The following is a 15,614-nucleotide window of genomic DNA, read 5'->3' on the forward strand; positions in this document are numbered from 1 at the left end:
CACAGGGGCCACCGTGAAAGGAGATGGCAGCCACTTTGCAACACAGAGCTGCAGTAACAAAGATGCCCTCTTCTGGGCTTCCCTGGTGGCTCAGTGGTAAAGAATTCTCCTGCCAATGCAGGAGACACGGTTTGATCCCTGATCCGGGAAGATCCTAAATGCCGAGCAGCTAAGCCCCTGCACCCAGAAACACTGAGCCTGGCTCTAGAGCCTGGTAGCCACGACTACTGAAGCCCCCACCCCTGAGAGCCGTCCTTGGCAACAAGAGAAGCTAACGTGATGAGAAGCCTGAGCATCGCAACTAGAGTGTAACCAAGGCTCGCCGCAACTAGAGAAAAGCCCTCAGCAATAAAGACCCAGCATAGCCAAAAATTAATTAATTAATTAAACTGGGGGGGATAAAGGTGTCCTCTTTTGCCAGAAGCACTTCTCTGAGCAGTTGGGGCAGTAAAGGGGCTGAGCAAGAAAGGGGGCTGGCAATGCAGCTTCAAGTGTCGGGGGCTGTTCAGGGTGGGGAGAACAGGGGGAGCTGGACAGTTAATGCAGAATCTGCATCAAGCCGCAGTGTCCTTTGTCGTGGGGGAGACTCTTCCTGGGGGAACTGAACACAGGCATCGCGCTTGCTCCACCCACTCCAGGGCAGCTCTAGAAGCTGCTCGTGCCTGCAGGGCCTCTCCTCCCAGTCCCGCACAGGTCTGTGCCATGGGAGGTGAGGTACAGCAAGAGCTACAGCTGCCATGTCATCACTGATAAAGATGCTGGCAGTTGGTACTTTGAGCAGTGAGAGATGAAAAGCAATATCCACACCCCCAAGGCAAGGAGCTGGTTATTCTATTTCCGGTCAAAGTGAATCCAGCCACCAACCTTGGACCCCAGAAGGGGATCAGCAAGCAAGGCCACCCCTGCTATTTCACCCCCAAACATTCCTCTGACCCCACTGAGCTGAGGTCTCACAAGGCACCTGGCGGGGGAAGCCAGGAGTGACCGCGAGGGCAGCTCATCTATCGTTTGTAGTCTGGGCTCTGACGATTTTCCCCTGAAATGGGCAGCTTGCCACACTGCGTCCAGCTTTCCATGATGCTGGAACAGTTATTTCGGAAGCAGCTGCCCTGGCTCTGTCTCTGATTAAAGATGACAAGTGTTATCTTGTCACCTTTGCTTCTCTAGGGAGACTCATTTCCTCCGTGAATATTGCCGCCCTCGGCAGCTGGCACCTGTATCTCTCGCTGGAGGAGGTGCAGGAGACCCTCCTTGGTCACATCAACGCCTCAGCCTGCAGCCCTGGCCGCGTCTGCCTGACCATTTTTTGTTCCTGCAGCCAGCCTGCGTGGGGCCAAGGAAGCTGGTACCTGCTAATCAGACACTTCCCAAGGGGCCATGCAGGCGACCACGATGGAGAGGAAAAGGGAGGGGCAGCCCTGGGGCTGCAGCGGTGACCACAGGGAGCTCAGGTGACCACGGTGAGTGGTGACCACAGGCTGATGGCCCTCCTTTTCTCACTGTCCAGAGTGGTCCCTGTGACTTCACTCTCTGTCTACTAAGCCAGCTGGAGCTAGATTAGCTGGGATGACAGAGCACAAATCATAGGTGGGTTTTTTTTTTTTTAAATATAAAACTGGCATGAGACTCAAAACTTTTTTTTCTTCTCCTCTTCCTCCAAAGAGGACACACAATAAGTGTCCATCTGGGGCTGGTGCAGGCCTGAGCTTGACAGATCGTGAGGCTCCCTGGCCTTGGCCCTCTTCAGCTGCCTCTCCCCAGGACACATGTCAGGTCCAAGTGGTGGGGGGAGGTGAGGAGGGCTGTTAGATGAGCCCTCTGTCCCCCAGCATTGTCCTGACTGCTCCTCCCTGAGCTGGGCAACGCCTGTAACCCTCAGGCCTGGCCTCCTGGTAACAGGTGGAAGAGAGATGAGCAGTTGGTGTATGAGCGTGTACTCAGTTGTATCTGACTCGGTCCCCATGGACTATAGCCTGCCAGGCTCCTCTGTCCATGAAATTTTCCCGCCAAGAAGACTGGAGCAGGTTGTCATTTCCTACTCCAGGGGATCTTCCCAACCCAGGGATCAAACCCCAAATCTCTCCTGTGTCTCCTGCATTGGCAGGCGGATTCTCTACCACTGTGCCACTGAGTGAGCAGCTGGTAGATACCATAAAATAAACTGCTGCATAATTTTTATGAATTTAGCCTAGATGTAGGCTTCCCAGGAGAGTAGGGCTAGTGGTCTACTCTGGATGAGAAACAGGGGTAATGGGAAAGCAGACAGCCCCGGGATGAGCTGATTTCCAGGAAGCCCCGATGGAGGCTACCCAGCAGGATTTTGCGCTGGGATAATTTTTTGCTTTGGGGCAGAGTGAGCTGTGATTCCCTCTCAGACTCCATCCTCTGGGAGCACACTTTCCCAGAGTCTCAAGAGCGTCCAGCATCCCCATGGCTTGGCCACGCCCTCTGCTCCTGGGTCAGGTGAGCCTTGTAGTCTTGTTGTATGTGTGTATTAACCGCTCAGTTGTGTACGACACTTTGCAACCCCATGGACTACAGCCTGCCAGGCTCCTCTGTCCATGGAATTCTCTAGGCAAGAATAACGGAGTAGGTTGTTAGTCCCTTCTCCCGGCGATACTTCTGACCCAGGGATCGAACCCAGGTCTCCCACCTTGCAGGTGGATTCTTTCATGATTGAGCTACCAGGGAAGCCCCAGGTGAGTCTCAATCCTGGGCAATCCCACGTGGCTCTCATTCCCCAGCAGAGAGCGGCTCTCATTCCCCCGCAGAGAGCGATACGCTCGGTGGTGGGACCATCGCTCTGTCAGGATGCACCATCAGGACCTGTCTCTTTCTGTATCCTTGAGTTGGAGGGAGGCTGCTCCATCCTCCAGGGCGGGTGCTGCAGTTAGGATCCCCAAGCTGAAGCAGCCTCGAGAGCCAAGCCTGTCCACAAGTGTTAACTGAGCCCCTCTGGGATCCCCTCCTAGTGACAGAGTAAACAAACGATCTGGCTGCTAACCCCCAGGGACGAGTTTGGTGCCTAGAGTCAGAATCCAGTCTTGACCCATCGCCATGGCCATCAGGAGGCCTCTCTGCACAGCTGTGGCCCCAGCATCATCAGGTCAGACAAGCCAGTCTTGTCATCTGGGGCTTTGCGACCAGAAGGGGTTGCAGAGACGGTGCCATCCAGGGACAGGCTGGGCTGAGGCAGATTCTGGACACAGGAGAGAGTCATGTTGAGGAAAGATGTTACCAAAGATGTGTGTCCTCCTCCTGGGGGCCTGGGAGCCCGGGGAGGTGTGTAACAAGACAGAGCAGGGGCTGGAGCCAGGCTGGGCACTGAGCTCACTTGCTTCATCCTTCCAGGGGCCTCCTGCAGCGTCCACCTTTGCTGGTCTGGGTGGTTGTGGAGGATTCGCCCTGGGACGTTTTAAAGGACTGTGTCTCTGACTTTGCTTCCCCTCTTGGCCTGTACCTGCTGGGGGCAAACTTTCCTCTTCTCTCCCCGGCAGGGTGCATCCACACTGTCTACCAAGCAAGGCATGTGTGTGGGCTCAGTTGTGCCTGACTATGTGACCACAGGGACCGTAGCCCGCCAGGCTCCTCTGTCCGTGGGATTCTCCTGGCAAGAATACCGAGGAGGGGTTTCCATTTCCTCCTCCAGGGGATTTTCCTGACCCAGGGATCGAACATGTATCTCCTACACTGGCAGGCAGATTCTTTACTGCTGAGCCATCAGGGGATTAAGATATGGACACATCTTGGGGCTGGGCAGGGGGACATTTTTCAACATACCAACCCTTTTAGAGCATACTTCCCAAAGTGGCTTATAACTTGGGGCCACATTTCCAGTCCATTTCTGTCTCCCATTTTCTTTGTGGATCACCTTTCTGGAACTTTCAAATATAACTTTAATTCTAACTGAAGTTGCCCCCCAACACACACACAGATAGGCAAATGAGTTGGGCTCACCCAGCATTTATGGGGCATCTGCTCTGTGCCAGGTTCCCTCACTCCTCACAATGAACCCATTTTCCAGATGCTAAAACTGAGGCCTGGAGGGTAAGGGGGTCACCCCACTGGTAAATGACAGCATGGGGACCCGGGCCTTCTTCTAGCTGGAGGCCCAGGCCCTTGTTCAGGATCCGCTGGGCCTGTCTGAGCTCCCTCCCTGCCCTGGACTCATGGGGAGGGTCCCCTGGTCTCCCCCAGCCCAGACTGGACTTTCAGTCCGGCACTGGTTACTTCCCTTTCTCTGGACTTTACAGCATCATTCTGGGCTAGTCTGTCTCTGTGATCCACAAGCAGGAGAGGCCTTCCTGGGCACAGACCTCCCTCTCCTCAAGCCCCTGCTGGCATGGGGCTCCCTCAGTGTCAGTGGGGTTCACAGCTCTCCCCCCGCCCATTCCCTGTCCCTGCCATCCCCTGTGTGAAGCATCCTCTCAAGGCCACCAGCCCTCCCACAACTCCATCCCCATGTCATCACTCTAAATTGGGGTCCCCAGCCCTTTTGGCACCAGGGACTGGTTTCGTGGAAGACAATTATTCCTTGGACTGGAGTGTGGGGGGTGATTTCAGGGTGACTCGAGCACACTGTTTACTCTGCACTTTGTTATTATCATATCAGATCATCAAGCATCAGATCCCGGAGGTCGTGGGCCCCTGCTCTGCATGACAGCTCTAACCCCTCCATTCCCCTCTAAAAACCAAGCATCGCCTTCCAGGGCTGCCCCTGCCCACCCAGGTCACGCCCCCTGCCGAGAACACGGAAGCACCAAATTCTCCATCCGCATCAAATCTGAGGAGCCAGGAGCATGCTACCGTGTCCATTTTCTTTTCCTTCTGGTTTTGGCTTCACACAGGGCCTGGGGAGCCATCCGGGAGGTCGGGTTCCTGCTTGGAGGATCCCTCAGGCCTGTGCCTCATTGCCTTTTCCTCCTGGCTGCCTCATGATGCCCACAATATGATGCTCTGTGCAGGCCCAGGGCCAGAAAACAAGGCCGGCCCTGTGCTCCCGAGGAGGAGAGGGTGGGAGGTGGGGTGGAGGGGCAGCCAGGCTGCACATGCGCACTCTCCTCCCGCTGGGCCCTTCCCCGAGATGCTGAGACGTGTCTCTTATTCTTGTTAAGTCCTTTTCCTAGAAGTCACCCGCAACATACATTTTCTCCAGGATCTTTTAGGCCACTGACAAACCTATCAAGCCAAGTGTCCTCGGGGCGTTTTAAATTCTCCTTTGGTCCAGCTCAGCAGTAAAGAACCCACTTGCCAATGCAGGAGACTCAAGAGATGCATGTTTGATCCCTGAGTCGGGACGATTTCCCTGGAGGAGGGCACGGCAACCCACTCTGGTATTCTTGTCTGGAGAATCCCATGGACAGAGGAGCTTGGCGGGCTACAGTCCATAGGGTCACAAAGAGTCAGACACGACTGAAACGACTTAGCACGCACCCTCTGGTCCTTGTGCCAGAGATGACGGGCCTTAAATTTGACTCTCAGAAATGCAGCCCTGTGTGGTCTCCAGCCTGGACAACACCAGCTTTCTGAGAGGTCTGAGGTGTGGCCCTGCTCTGAACCTCATCCTGGAGAATGGGTGCCCGCACGCCTGCTCTGAGCCCTTAGCTACGCTGGCCAGAGGCAAGTTAAACAGAATCCACTCCTCCACATGGCCAGGCAGTTGGCCCTGGGTTTCGGAGCCTACCTGCCAAGTAAACTCTTGGTCCAGCGGTCACATGCTCCCTGTTCTGATTCTGAGGTGGTTCCAAGGAGACCTGTGGGAGGGCCCCAGGCTGTTCCAAACCACCCCTGTACATAGCCAGCTTCAGGCATTAACCAGGAGTGTGGGCTGTTTTCACAGGTTGGTGTCTTTGTCTTTCCAGTAACCCAGCTGAGCGCTCCTGGACCATGGCTGGGGTGGGGCCAACCCCACATCTGCTGCAAGCAGAGAACAAGGGGGTGGGGAGCAGGCGAAGCTCTGTCCCTGCCATTTAGGAGGGACGACTCAGTGTCCAGGCTGCCAGGCCACTTGGCTCATGAGCCCTGGAGTGAGTTCGGCGCTGGGGGCAGCTCGTGACCGCAGTTATGTGGGACAAGGTTTGGTCCCCAAGTCCACATGTATTCTCCCTTATGCCTGTCCCTCACCAACACATCTGGTAAGCATCAAAAAGAGATAGAGAACACTGTGTAACAGGAACCGACTCTGGGCCATTCCAGGCGTCCCTTTTAAGAAAACCCTTCCTACCAAGTCAGAATTCCACTCTTAAATAAGCTCCATGTATTTCTTCTAAGCAGCTGGTTACGAGCCAGAAGTGGGATGTGGGCAAAACCGGTGACCCACCGGGCTTCATGTCCTCCCCAGTGAAACAGAGATGCAGCCCTGGAGGTCTCCAGCCCCACTTGGATTCAGTTCAACAGCCTGGCTTGAGCGCTGGCACTCCAGCACCCAGTCAGCCAGGAGCGGGGACCAGGAGAGAGTGCTCTGGGCCCTGCAGACAAGAGGTCAAGGGTGGAGAGCGGCCACAGAGGTCAGAGCAGGGCTGTGCGTCTCACAGGAGAAGGAGGCCTGCTCTCTTGTGAGCACAGCTGGCTAACCCTGGAGAGGAAGACTCTGAGGGAAGCGAGACTGTGCTCAGGGGCCTGAGAAGAGGAGATGGAGTCCCAGCCTGAGTGGAGGGTCAGCGCAGCCCAGTTTTGCATCCAAGACATGTGCGAAGGTCAGACAAGGACAAAGGCCTTCTCCCTGGAGCCCCCGGGCCATGATTTGATAGGAAAGGCCGGCACACCCCTATGGACTCCTGACTCTGAACCTTTGGCCCTGACTCTTGCTCTCTGCCTTGACTTAAACCTGACTTCCCAGTTTCTATTCCCTGATTTCATTCGTCCACTCATTCATTCATTCATCCACTCATTCATTCACCTACTCATTCATTCATTCACCTACTCATTCATGGATTCATCCACTTACTCATTCATCCACTCATTTGTTCATCCACTCAGGAAGGATCTATCCAGTGCCTCCCACTCCCTGTTCATCTCAGGCCCCTATACACCCCCAGCAGTGTGGACCCTAGAGTTTCCTCCCCCAGCTCTGCTCGCCTTTGCTCTTTTGATGCAGCCACTTCCAGCTTTCCTAGGGAGACTCCTTCTTGGTCCAGTCCAGTCCCTTGGGGTGGTGTTGGGGGTTAGGGAACCCCAAACACAGAGCAGGCACACCAGTTGTGAACACAGGTTGCCAACCAGACAGGAATCTTCCCTACCCCTCCCTCCAGGGCCTGAGGAACGAATGGTTTGGGGGCTGATTTGGGTTCCATTACAGAACAGCAAGTGATGTTAAAGGGAGAGAAGAAATAAATTCAGACAGAGACGTCTAGAGGCAGAGGTTAAGCATGTTTTTATTCTAAAGAAAGACGAGGCGGTGAGACGGTCTCTCCCCTTGTTGGTGACCTGGCCCCAATTCCCCAGGTGATGGCTCTGTGGGGCCTCTGCTAGGCTCCGGGAGAGGCTCTGGCTCACCTAGCTTGATGCTTGGCCGTGGTACGTGGTTTGTGACGGTTATTGATCTCATGGTTAAGTCCTGCAAAATGGGACCGTACCCCCGATCACATTCACTCACCTTGGCACTGTAGCATCCTTCAAAGGGAGGACTCCAGTGTCTGTTGGTAGAGGAAGTATCTAGAAAGTGACTAAATGTGTCCCCTTTGGGGGCTGACTGCCAGTTCTGACACCTGCCATCTGTATGACCTTAGCCCCTCATCTGATTAATGGCATCAGTTGCTCAGTCTTGTCCAACCCATTGCAACCCTACAGACCGTAGCCCACCAGGCTCCTCCGTCCATGGGATGTCCCAGGCAAGAATACTGGAGTGGGTTGCTGTTTCCTTCTCCAGGGGAATCTTCCCAACCCAGGGATTGAACCCTCGTCTCCTCTGTCTCCTGCATTGGGAGTTGGATTCCTTACCACTGGAAAGCCTGTGCATGGATTAAATGAGATAAGATGAAAACTGTCCAGCACAGGCTGGGCAGGTACAAGCGTCCAGCAGGTGACACTGGCCAATTTAGTGTAATCCCTGTCATGGAATCGGGGCTCTCAAGCGCCCACAGACAAAAGGCAGGGACCCTGGTGGGGCAGGGGCAGAGGATGCCGGCCCAGCGGATGCCTGGCAGGTCCCTAGAGTCACAGGTGACCCACAGAGGGTGATAGAGAGCAGGTGTGCATCAAGGCTCTGTGGGTGCCTGTACCCCAGCCAGCCCAGAGGTGGGGTGTCTCCCGCTTTTCAGAGTGACATCTGTGAGGACAGGCCTCCCGGACACGTGGACAGCCCTCACTTCTGGTCGCCTCTCCAGCCTTTGACTAATGGCTGACCTGACATCTTTCAGCGAGTGACCTTGTTGCAGCTGGTAATTCAAATATCTTTCAGTGTCAGAAATAATAAGCGCCACCACGAGATGAACAAGCAGAGCTTAAGTTGAGCGCAGATTAATGGGGTTTTAATATTCCTAATTTAATCACTCCTTTCTGTCGCACTGTGGGCAGTATGATGTAGCAGCTAATTATTTTTTTTTAACCATGATGGGGATCTTTCCTAATCAATTTTATATTTAACATGAATGAAGGGAGGGCAGTGATTAATGAGAGAATAAATCTCACCAAACAGGCACATGCAAGCAATCAGTTAAAAATATGGTGCGGTGATTTTTTTTCTTTCTTCGCATGTAGCAGATTCTTTAGGGATGGGATGCGGTACAATTCTGAGTCCATTTCATTGCGAAAAGGTGAAATACATCCTAGTTTTTTAAAAATGTGTTAGGTTGGATGGGACTTTGCTGATGATTCAGTGGTTAAGACTCTGCATTTCCACTGCAGGGGTTGAGGGTTTGATCCCTGGTCGGGGACCTAAGATCCCACATGTCAGGCAGCGTGACCAGAAAAAAAATGTGTGGGTTGGAAAGGAATGCACACAGCTGTGTTCATAATCTGAGCCAATGCCTTCTGGTAAGTAGGGTGGCCTTTCAAGGCTGCCAATCCTTTGTAGGGGGTAAAAGGCAAGGACGTTCACGTCAGGAAAGTACATATATTCAAGTGCTGGTGATGCCCTTTATCATGAGACCATGGGCCTCAGTTCTCTTATCTTTTAAACGGGTGTCATGCTGTCTCTTCATTGGAACGCTGGGAGGAGACCATGGGCGAAGGCGCACAGCAGAGTGTCTGGTGTGTACATGCCCCCAGGCTCACTTGAATTCTCACGACCCTGGAAGATGTGTCCTCGACTGGGATTTCCATGAGCAGGTCCTGGGATGAGGATTCACGTGAAACGCGTTTGTTAGGAGGTGTTTCCAGAAAGTGGAGCCATGGAGTGGGAAGTGAGACCACGGAGGAAGGGGCTGCTCTACGGCATGGGATTAGGCTGGGCTCATGGTTTGGAGGTGATGGTCACGACCAAGAGTAGTCCTGATCAGGGGCTCGGTCTACGGCATGGAATTAGGCTAGGCTCATGGTTTGGAGGTGATGGTCATGGCCAAGAGCGGTCCTGATCAGGGGCTCGGGAGCTGAGGAGGTAGAGCTCCCCCATCAGTCAGGGTCTGAGGGGGGCAAGTTCCCCGTCCTCCTGCGATCCGGCCCCCAACAGCTGGAGGACAACCCTCTCAGCAAGAGGCCAAGTGCACAGAAATGGTGAAGGGACTCCTGGCACTGAGGATGCAGGTGGGCAGTCACTGCATGGGAGGCTGGGCTCCAGGTCACTCTGTGGGTTGTGAACAGGCACGACCCCCGACCAGGGGAGGAGATGGCTGCGTCAAGGGGGAGCTTGCACCAGGTGAGGTCTGTGCCCTTGTCGCATCCCCACGAGAGGCAGACACAGGACCCCATAGGGCACGGGGCCCTAACTGAGCACTCTTCACAGCTGGCAGAGTAGGAGATCTTTGCCAGTGTGGTCTTCATTCATTTGTTCACTCATTCATTCACACAGTCTTTATTCAGCAGTGCTAGGCCATTGTCAGTTGTGTCCGACTCTTTCTGACCCTATGGACACGTCCCCAGGTCCAGGTGGTGGAGGGAGGCAAGAAGGGCTGTCGGATAAGCCCTCTCTCCCCTGGCATTGTCCTGCCTGCTCCTCCCTGAGCTGGGGAATGCCTGCAGCCATCGGACCTGGCCTCCCGGTAACAGGTGGAGGTTAGTGCATTCACGTGTGCTCAGTTGTGCCCGACTCTGCGACCCCAGGCACTGCAGCCCGCCAGGCTCTTCTGTCCATGGGATTCTCCAGGCAAGAATACTGGAGTGGATTGCCATGCCTGCCTACAGGGGATCTTCCCGACTGTGGGATCGAACCCTGGTCTCTTATGTCTCCTGCATTGGCAGGTGGGTTTTTTTTTACCACTAGTGCCACCTGGGAAGCCCTGATTCAACAGATGCTTGTGCTCACCAGTGGCTGTTCTACACATGAATGAGGTGCAATCGTGAATAAGGATTAAAAAAAAAAAAAAAAACCCGTTCCCGTGGAGTGAGAAGCAACTCTCTAAATACAGTATATCTCCGAGGGTGAGCATCTCCATGCAGAAAAGTCAGCCACAGCAGAGGGGGCTGCAGTGGGGGAAGGAATGCAGGGTTGAGATGGGCATCTAGGGAACCCTACTGAGGAGGTCTGAGAGATGGGGTGGGTTTGGGGGAGTTGCTGTGGGGTGTTTTGGGGAAGAGCATTCAAGGCAATGGGAACAGCAAGCACAATGGCTCAGAGGAAGGAAACTGCCTGGCCTGGGGAGACGGGGGTGGGGGTGAGGGCTTGGGTCACCACTGGAGATTAAGTTATGTGGTCTGATGTACTGGCTGTGAGGTTGGAGAAGAGCCTATGGTCGGGGAGGGTGGGCAAGGAGACCCACAGGAGGCATGTGGGAGAATCCAGGCAGGAGATACTGGTGGCTGCACCAGGGCGGGGAAGGTAGGAAGGACTGGATCCCAGGTGTGAAAGTGAAAGTCGCTCAGTTGTATCCAACTTTTGTCCATGGAATTCTCCAGGCGAGAATACTGGAGTGGGTAGCCTGTTTCTTCTCCAGGAGATCTTCACAACCCAAGGATTGAACCCGGGTCTCCCACTTTGCATTGACCCAGGAATTGAACTGGGGTCTCGTGCATTGCAAGCGGATTCTCTACCAACTGAGCTATGAAGGAAGCCCCTGAATTCCAGAGGGAGCTGTCATATTGCCTGTGGGGTGTGAGTGACAGATAGCAGTCAAGGAGAAGGCTAAAAAGCAAGTGGGCGGGGGGTGTGGGTGGGGGGCTGGAGAGGCTGTTAATTCAGATGGAAAGACCCAGATGGAGCAGGCTGGAGTATGGGCGTGGACTGGCGGCAGGGTAGGAGTGTGGACGCGTTAAGTCTACAACAGCTCTCGGCATCCAAGTGAAAATGATGAGGACAGAGTTGGATGGGGGAGTCTGGAGTTCCAGGGGGCAGAGGACAAGTGACTGATGCACAGCTTGGAGTCGTTGCTGGTGGGGTCAGTTCTGTGGACAGCGGGGCCGTAGCCTTGGAGTCAGACCTGCCTTGGGCCCTGAGTCCCGTTCCTCGCAGCTGTGAAAGTGGAGTATCTCACGGAAACACTCTGAGCTTGTTTTCTCCAAGGGAGGGAAAGAAGCTTGAGCGGGATGAGGAAGGAATGGATGAAAAATAAATAAATCATGGGCTGTCATCACCGGGGGCGGTCAGAGCGCATGGGCCCCTCACCCTCAGCAGGTAAAAATCACGAACATCTGTCCGATGTTTCATCATTTAAAAGAAAAAACAGAAACATAATCTTTCATATACATTTAGCTTTCTAAACTCAAAATTACTTTACCTTCTCTTCCCCAGCCTTTCAGATGGAAACGGAGTGACATGATTTGTCTGAGAACTGGCTTGTGGGTGGCGGAGCCCGGCAGGCACCCCAGCCCACCTCCCTCTTTCTCACCAGAACGTATGACCCCGCGGAGGGCAGCCCTGAACTCCTCGCTTCTTTTTGCACTTGGAGTGGATGGCTTGATTCCCGCTGGACCTTAGAAGTTTTATACAAACATCATCTTGTGTTTAATTTCCTTTGTTTGGGGAGGTCAATTAAAGGTCTCGACGTAATTCTATTAAAACACTTGTCTCCCAAGTGAATTGTGGAGGCCAAGTCATAAAACTTTGCAAGGGGAAAACAGACAAGGCTTTGAAATCCCTTCCTTTGCCTCAAGGAAAATCAGAAGGAAGAAAGCCTTCTGCAGAGAAAGAGCCCCAGGATCCAGGGGGCTTGTTTGTTTCATTTCCTTGTTCCTATCCTTTTTGCCCAAAGACAGTCCACATGAAAGTAGGGGGCTTGGGTCCCTGCCCATCCCCCCAGGAAGTGAGCTCTTTCCCTTCTCCACCCCCGGCATGGGGCAGCGGGTTAGCACGAGATTACTCCAGAGCCCCTCTCCCTCTGCCAAGACCAGGTGTGGGGAGGGCTCTGGTGTCATGGGGAGCAGGGTAATAGCTTGGCCATCCTTCCCGCAAGCTTGGGGATCACAAAACTCAGAGGCAATTTGTCCCTGGGCATTTTTCTTTCTTGCTTTTGAAGCCATTTCTGTTTCAAGGAAATTGAGCCCATGTGTGTTTGGATTAATTGCTTAACTCCTAAAAACATTGTTTTGTAAGAGCAACTTGAGATCCAGAAAGCTTTTAATTTGCTCTCCACGTGGCCCCAATCATAGGCTCTGAGCAGCCCTCTTGGGTCAGCACTGTACTTACAGCTGGATCGGGTGAACGAAGAATTAGCAGCCCCAGATGGTATTCAGTTCACCCCTCAATCAGGTGGGCTCACCAGTCCCACCCTGAGATCCAGGAAGCATCCTGGGTCCTGCTGAGTTTGGGGCTTTGGGAAATGTGGAGACCTTCTGTGGTCTCTTGTGTAATTTGAAGTTTCCCTTTCCCCAGGTCTGATTTCCAGAACTTGGCTGCTTCTCTGACAGTTTACATTGCCCTGGAGGAGCTTTCAAGGACCTTCTTAACCCTGGAGGTGCCGCTAAGGAGAGTCATGCCCTCTGCTCTAGAAATTGTTTTGAAGTTCAGGCCTCGAGACTGATGGGATGGCCCTCTGTCGTGGATGGAGGAGGAAGATGTCATCTTACTGAGTTTCAAGTCCACCAGGAGCCTCGCGTGAACCCCGGTTGAGGAGACTTCCTCCAACGCCCCTGGGCCTCTGTTTTCCGGGAATAATGCTGGACCCCAGGGTTGCTCTGAGAGCCAGTGTAAGAATCCAGATTCCTGGTGCTCCAGCTCTCAGGCCAGCAGGTGTTTACCGCCTCCCAGGGGTGCCTAGATCAAGCCGATCCCTCCCTCCGGGGCTGTCCCCAGTCCCTCCTTCTGTCTGACGTCCTCTTCCATCTGCGGCCTCACCTGGCCTCCAACACCTTTCCTGGTGACTTTACTGGGCAGCCTCTCTTCCAAGCTACCACTGCAAACTGCAAAGATCGGCGCAGGAGTGTTTCCTATTAGCTTTTGCACGCCCCGTCATCTTTCCGGCACGCATTCTCTCTCACACCATCCCCCACACTCGCCCAAGAGAGGACCAGGACGTGAGCTCATTAAATTCCCCTCATTAATAAACTGCTTGGAGGGAGGTCAATAGTGGGATAGTGACACTGGGTCACCCGCCCTCGGGTTCTGCTTTCTGACCTAAGGAGGTGAATGACCCAGCCCAACTTCAGAGGCTTCAGCGTCCACGTTTTTCTGGATTTCCTCTTCAATCCTAACCAGCAGTTTGCTTTTTAGCAAACGAGGAAGGATTTCTCAAAGTGGCCAATAGGCAAAAAACACGAGTGTCTTCCCCCACGTCCCCCTGTTCTCCACCCCCACCCCGTCCATTCTGTGCAGCTTTATGTTAACAGCCTCAGGGAGGTGGACCTGGGGGTGATACCCAGAGTGCGATGGTCACCCTGACTACCCACAGTCAACACCAACTTCACAGGTAAGAGGTGAGTCCTACAAGACTGCCCCCCTCAGACACCAGTCACAAGTCTCCGGGATCTCAGGCCGCCTAGCCCCCCAAATCTGAGATGTACCCCTCAGGTTCAATAATTCACTAAAGCAGCTAGCAGAACTTAGGAAAGCCCTGCCCGGATGACTACAATTTTATTACCAAGCATTCAAATCAAAGCCAGCCACAAGGAGAGACACTCAGCGTGAGGTCTTCTCAGAGAGTTCCAGATGCAAAGCTTCTGGGCCCTCCGGGCACGAGGATGTGTGATCATTGACCGGGAAACTCGCCTGATGTCCAGAGCTTCTCCCAGGGCTTTATTATGGAGGCAGGACAGATGGAAGTCAAGCTCCCTCTAATCGTAAGGCTGGTCTTTCTGGCTCGGTCTGTGCTTACCAATGGTCAGCTCTGTGGCACAAACATCAGGACCCATTATGAATAATGAAGGCATGCCCACCACTCAGGAGATGCCAAGAATTCAAAGGTTGCCTCCCAGGAACAAAGGCCAGCCAATTCTTTATTATAGAGCAAGACACCTGCATGAGCAGGTGACACGTTCTTACCACCCCTTGTCACTACCCGTCCTGACTCTTGTTAGGGTGTGTCCCTGAGCCTGCTGGCAGCTGGTGAAGACAGCGTCCCAAACGCCACGCAGAGACGATACCGGAGATGCTGCAGTGAAACCACTTCAACAGACCAGTGCTGTGTTCTGAAAGAAGTCAGAGCCCAAGATCACACACATGTGCGTGCTCAGTCGCTCAGTCGTGTCCGGCTCTGTGCGACCCCATGGACTGTAGCCTGCTCGGCTCCTCTGACCATGGGATACTCCAGGCAAGAATACTGGAGTGGGTTGCCATGCCCCCTCCAGAGGATTTTCCTGACCCAGAGACTGAACCCAGGTCTCCTGCGTTGTAGGCAGATTAAGCCAGACACAAAAGGCCACATATTGTAAGGTCCCCTTCATGTGAAATGTTCAGAATAGGCAAATCTGTAGAAACAGAAAGCAAATGGGGGTTGCCTGAGGTCTGGGAGAGTAGAAAATGGAGAAGCGACGGCTAATGGTGCAGGGTTTCCGTTTGGGTGGCGAAGTGTTTTGGAACTAGCCGGTGGTGATGCACGCACAGCACCGTGAATGCAGTAATGCCTGCACAGTGCTCGCTGGGCTGCACAGGCTAATGGGTTAATGCCATTTATATGCATTTCATCTCAATTGAAAAGAGAAGCTGGGGTGAAGCCGCAGGAGAGTTTTCAGAAGAGGAGGGAGGGCCACCGTTGACTTTTGAGCAAGTTCGCACAAATGGTGGTGCAGATGACAAGCGGAGAGGGCAGGGAAGCAGGAGGGGCATCAGACAGCTCACCTGAAACACCGAGGCTGGAACCAGGCGAAGGTCACCGGGAAAGGATGGTGTTAAGAATATTTAGGGGAATTATGCCAGATTGGTTGGTAATGTGTTTCGGGTCTACTGTAGTCTTCTACTTCGTTATACATTCATTCTATTAATTTCTGAGAGTTTGACATTGAGAGAAGTCGCTCAGTCGTGTCCAACTCTTTGCAACCCCATGGACTGTAGCTGACCAGGCTCCTCCATCCGTGGGATTTTCCAGACAGGAGTACTGGAGTGGGGTGCCATTTCCTTCTCCAGGGGATCTTCCCGATCCAGGGATCGAACC

At 53.6% G+C, this 15,614-nt stretch overlaps 1 long non-coding RNA gene across 1 annotated transcript; it reads left to right on the plus strand.

Moving 5' to 3' along the window:
* The first annotated feature begins 11,561 nt into the window (after positions 1 to 11,561).
* LOC123332519 lies at positions 11,562 to 13,913 on the plus strand. The gene is made up of 3 exons (XR_006549308.2): positions 11,562 to 11,704; positions 11,822 to 12,778; positions 12,902 to 13,913. It is a non-coding gene; the product is annotated as an uncharacterized LOC123332519 (long non-coding RNA).
* The last annotated feature ends 1,701 nt before the right edge of the window (positions 13,914 to 15,614 follow it).

This window comes from Bubalus bubalis, chromosome 3, assembly GCF_019923935.1.
Source record: "Bubalus bubalis isolate 160015118507 breed Murrah chromosome 3, NDDB_SH_1, whole genome shotgun sequence".
In the NCBI taxonomy this organism is placed as follows: domain Eukaryota; kingdom Metazoa; phylum Chordata; class Mammalia; order Artiodactyla; family Bovidae; genus Bubalus; species Bubalus bubalis.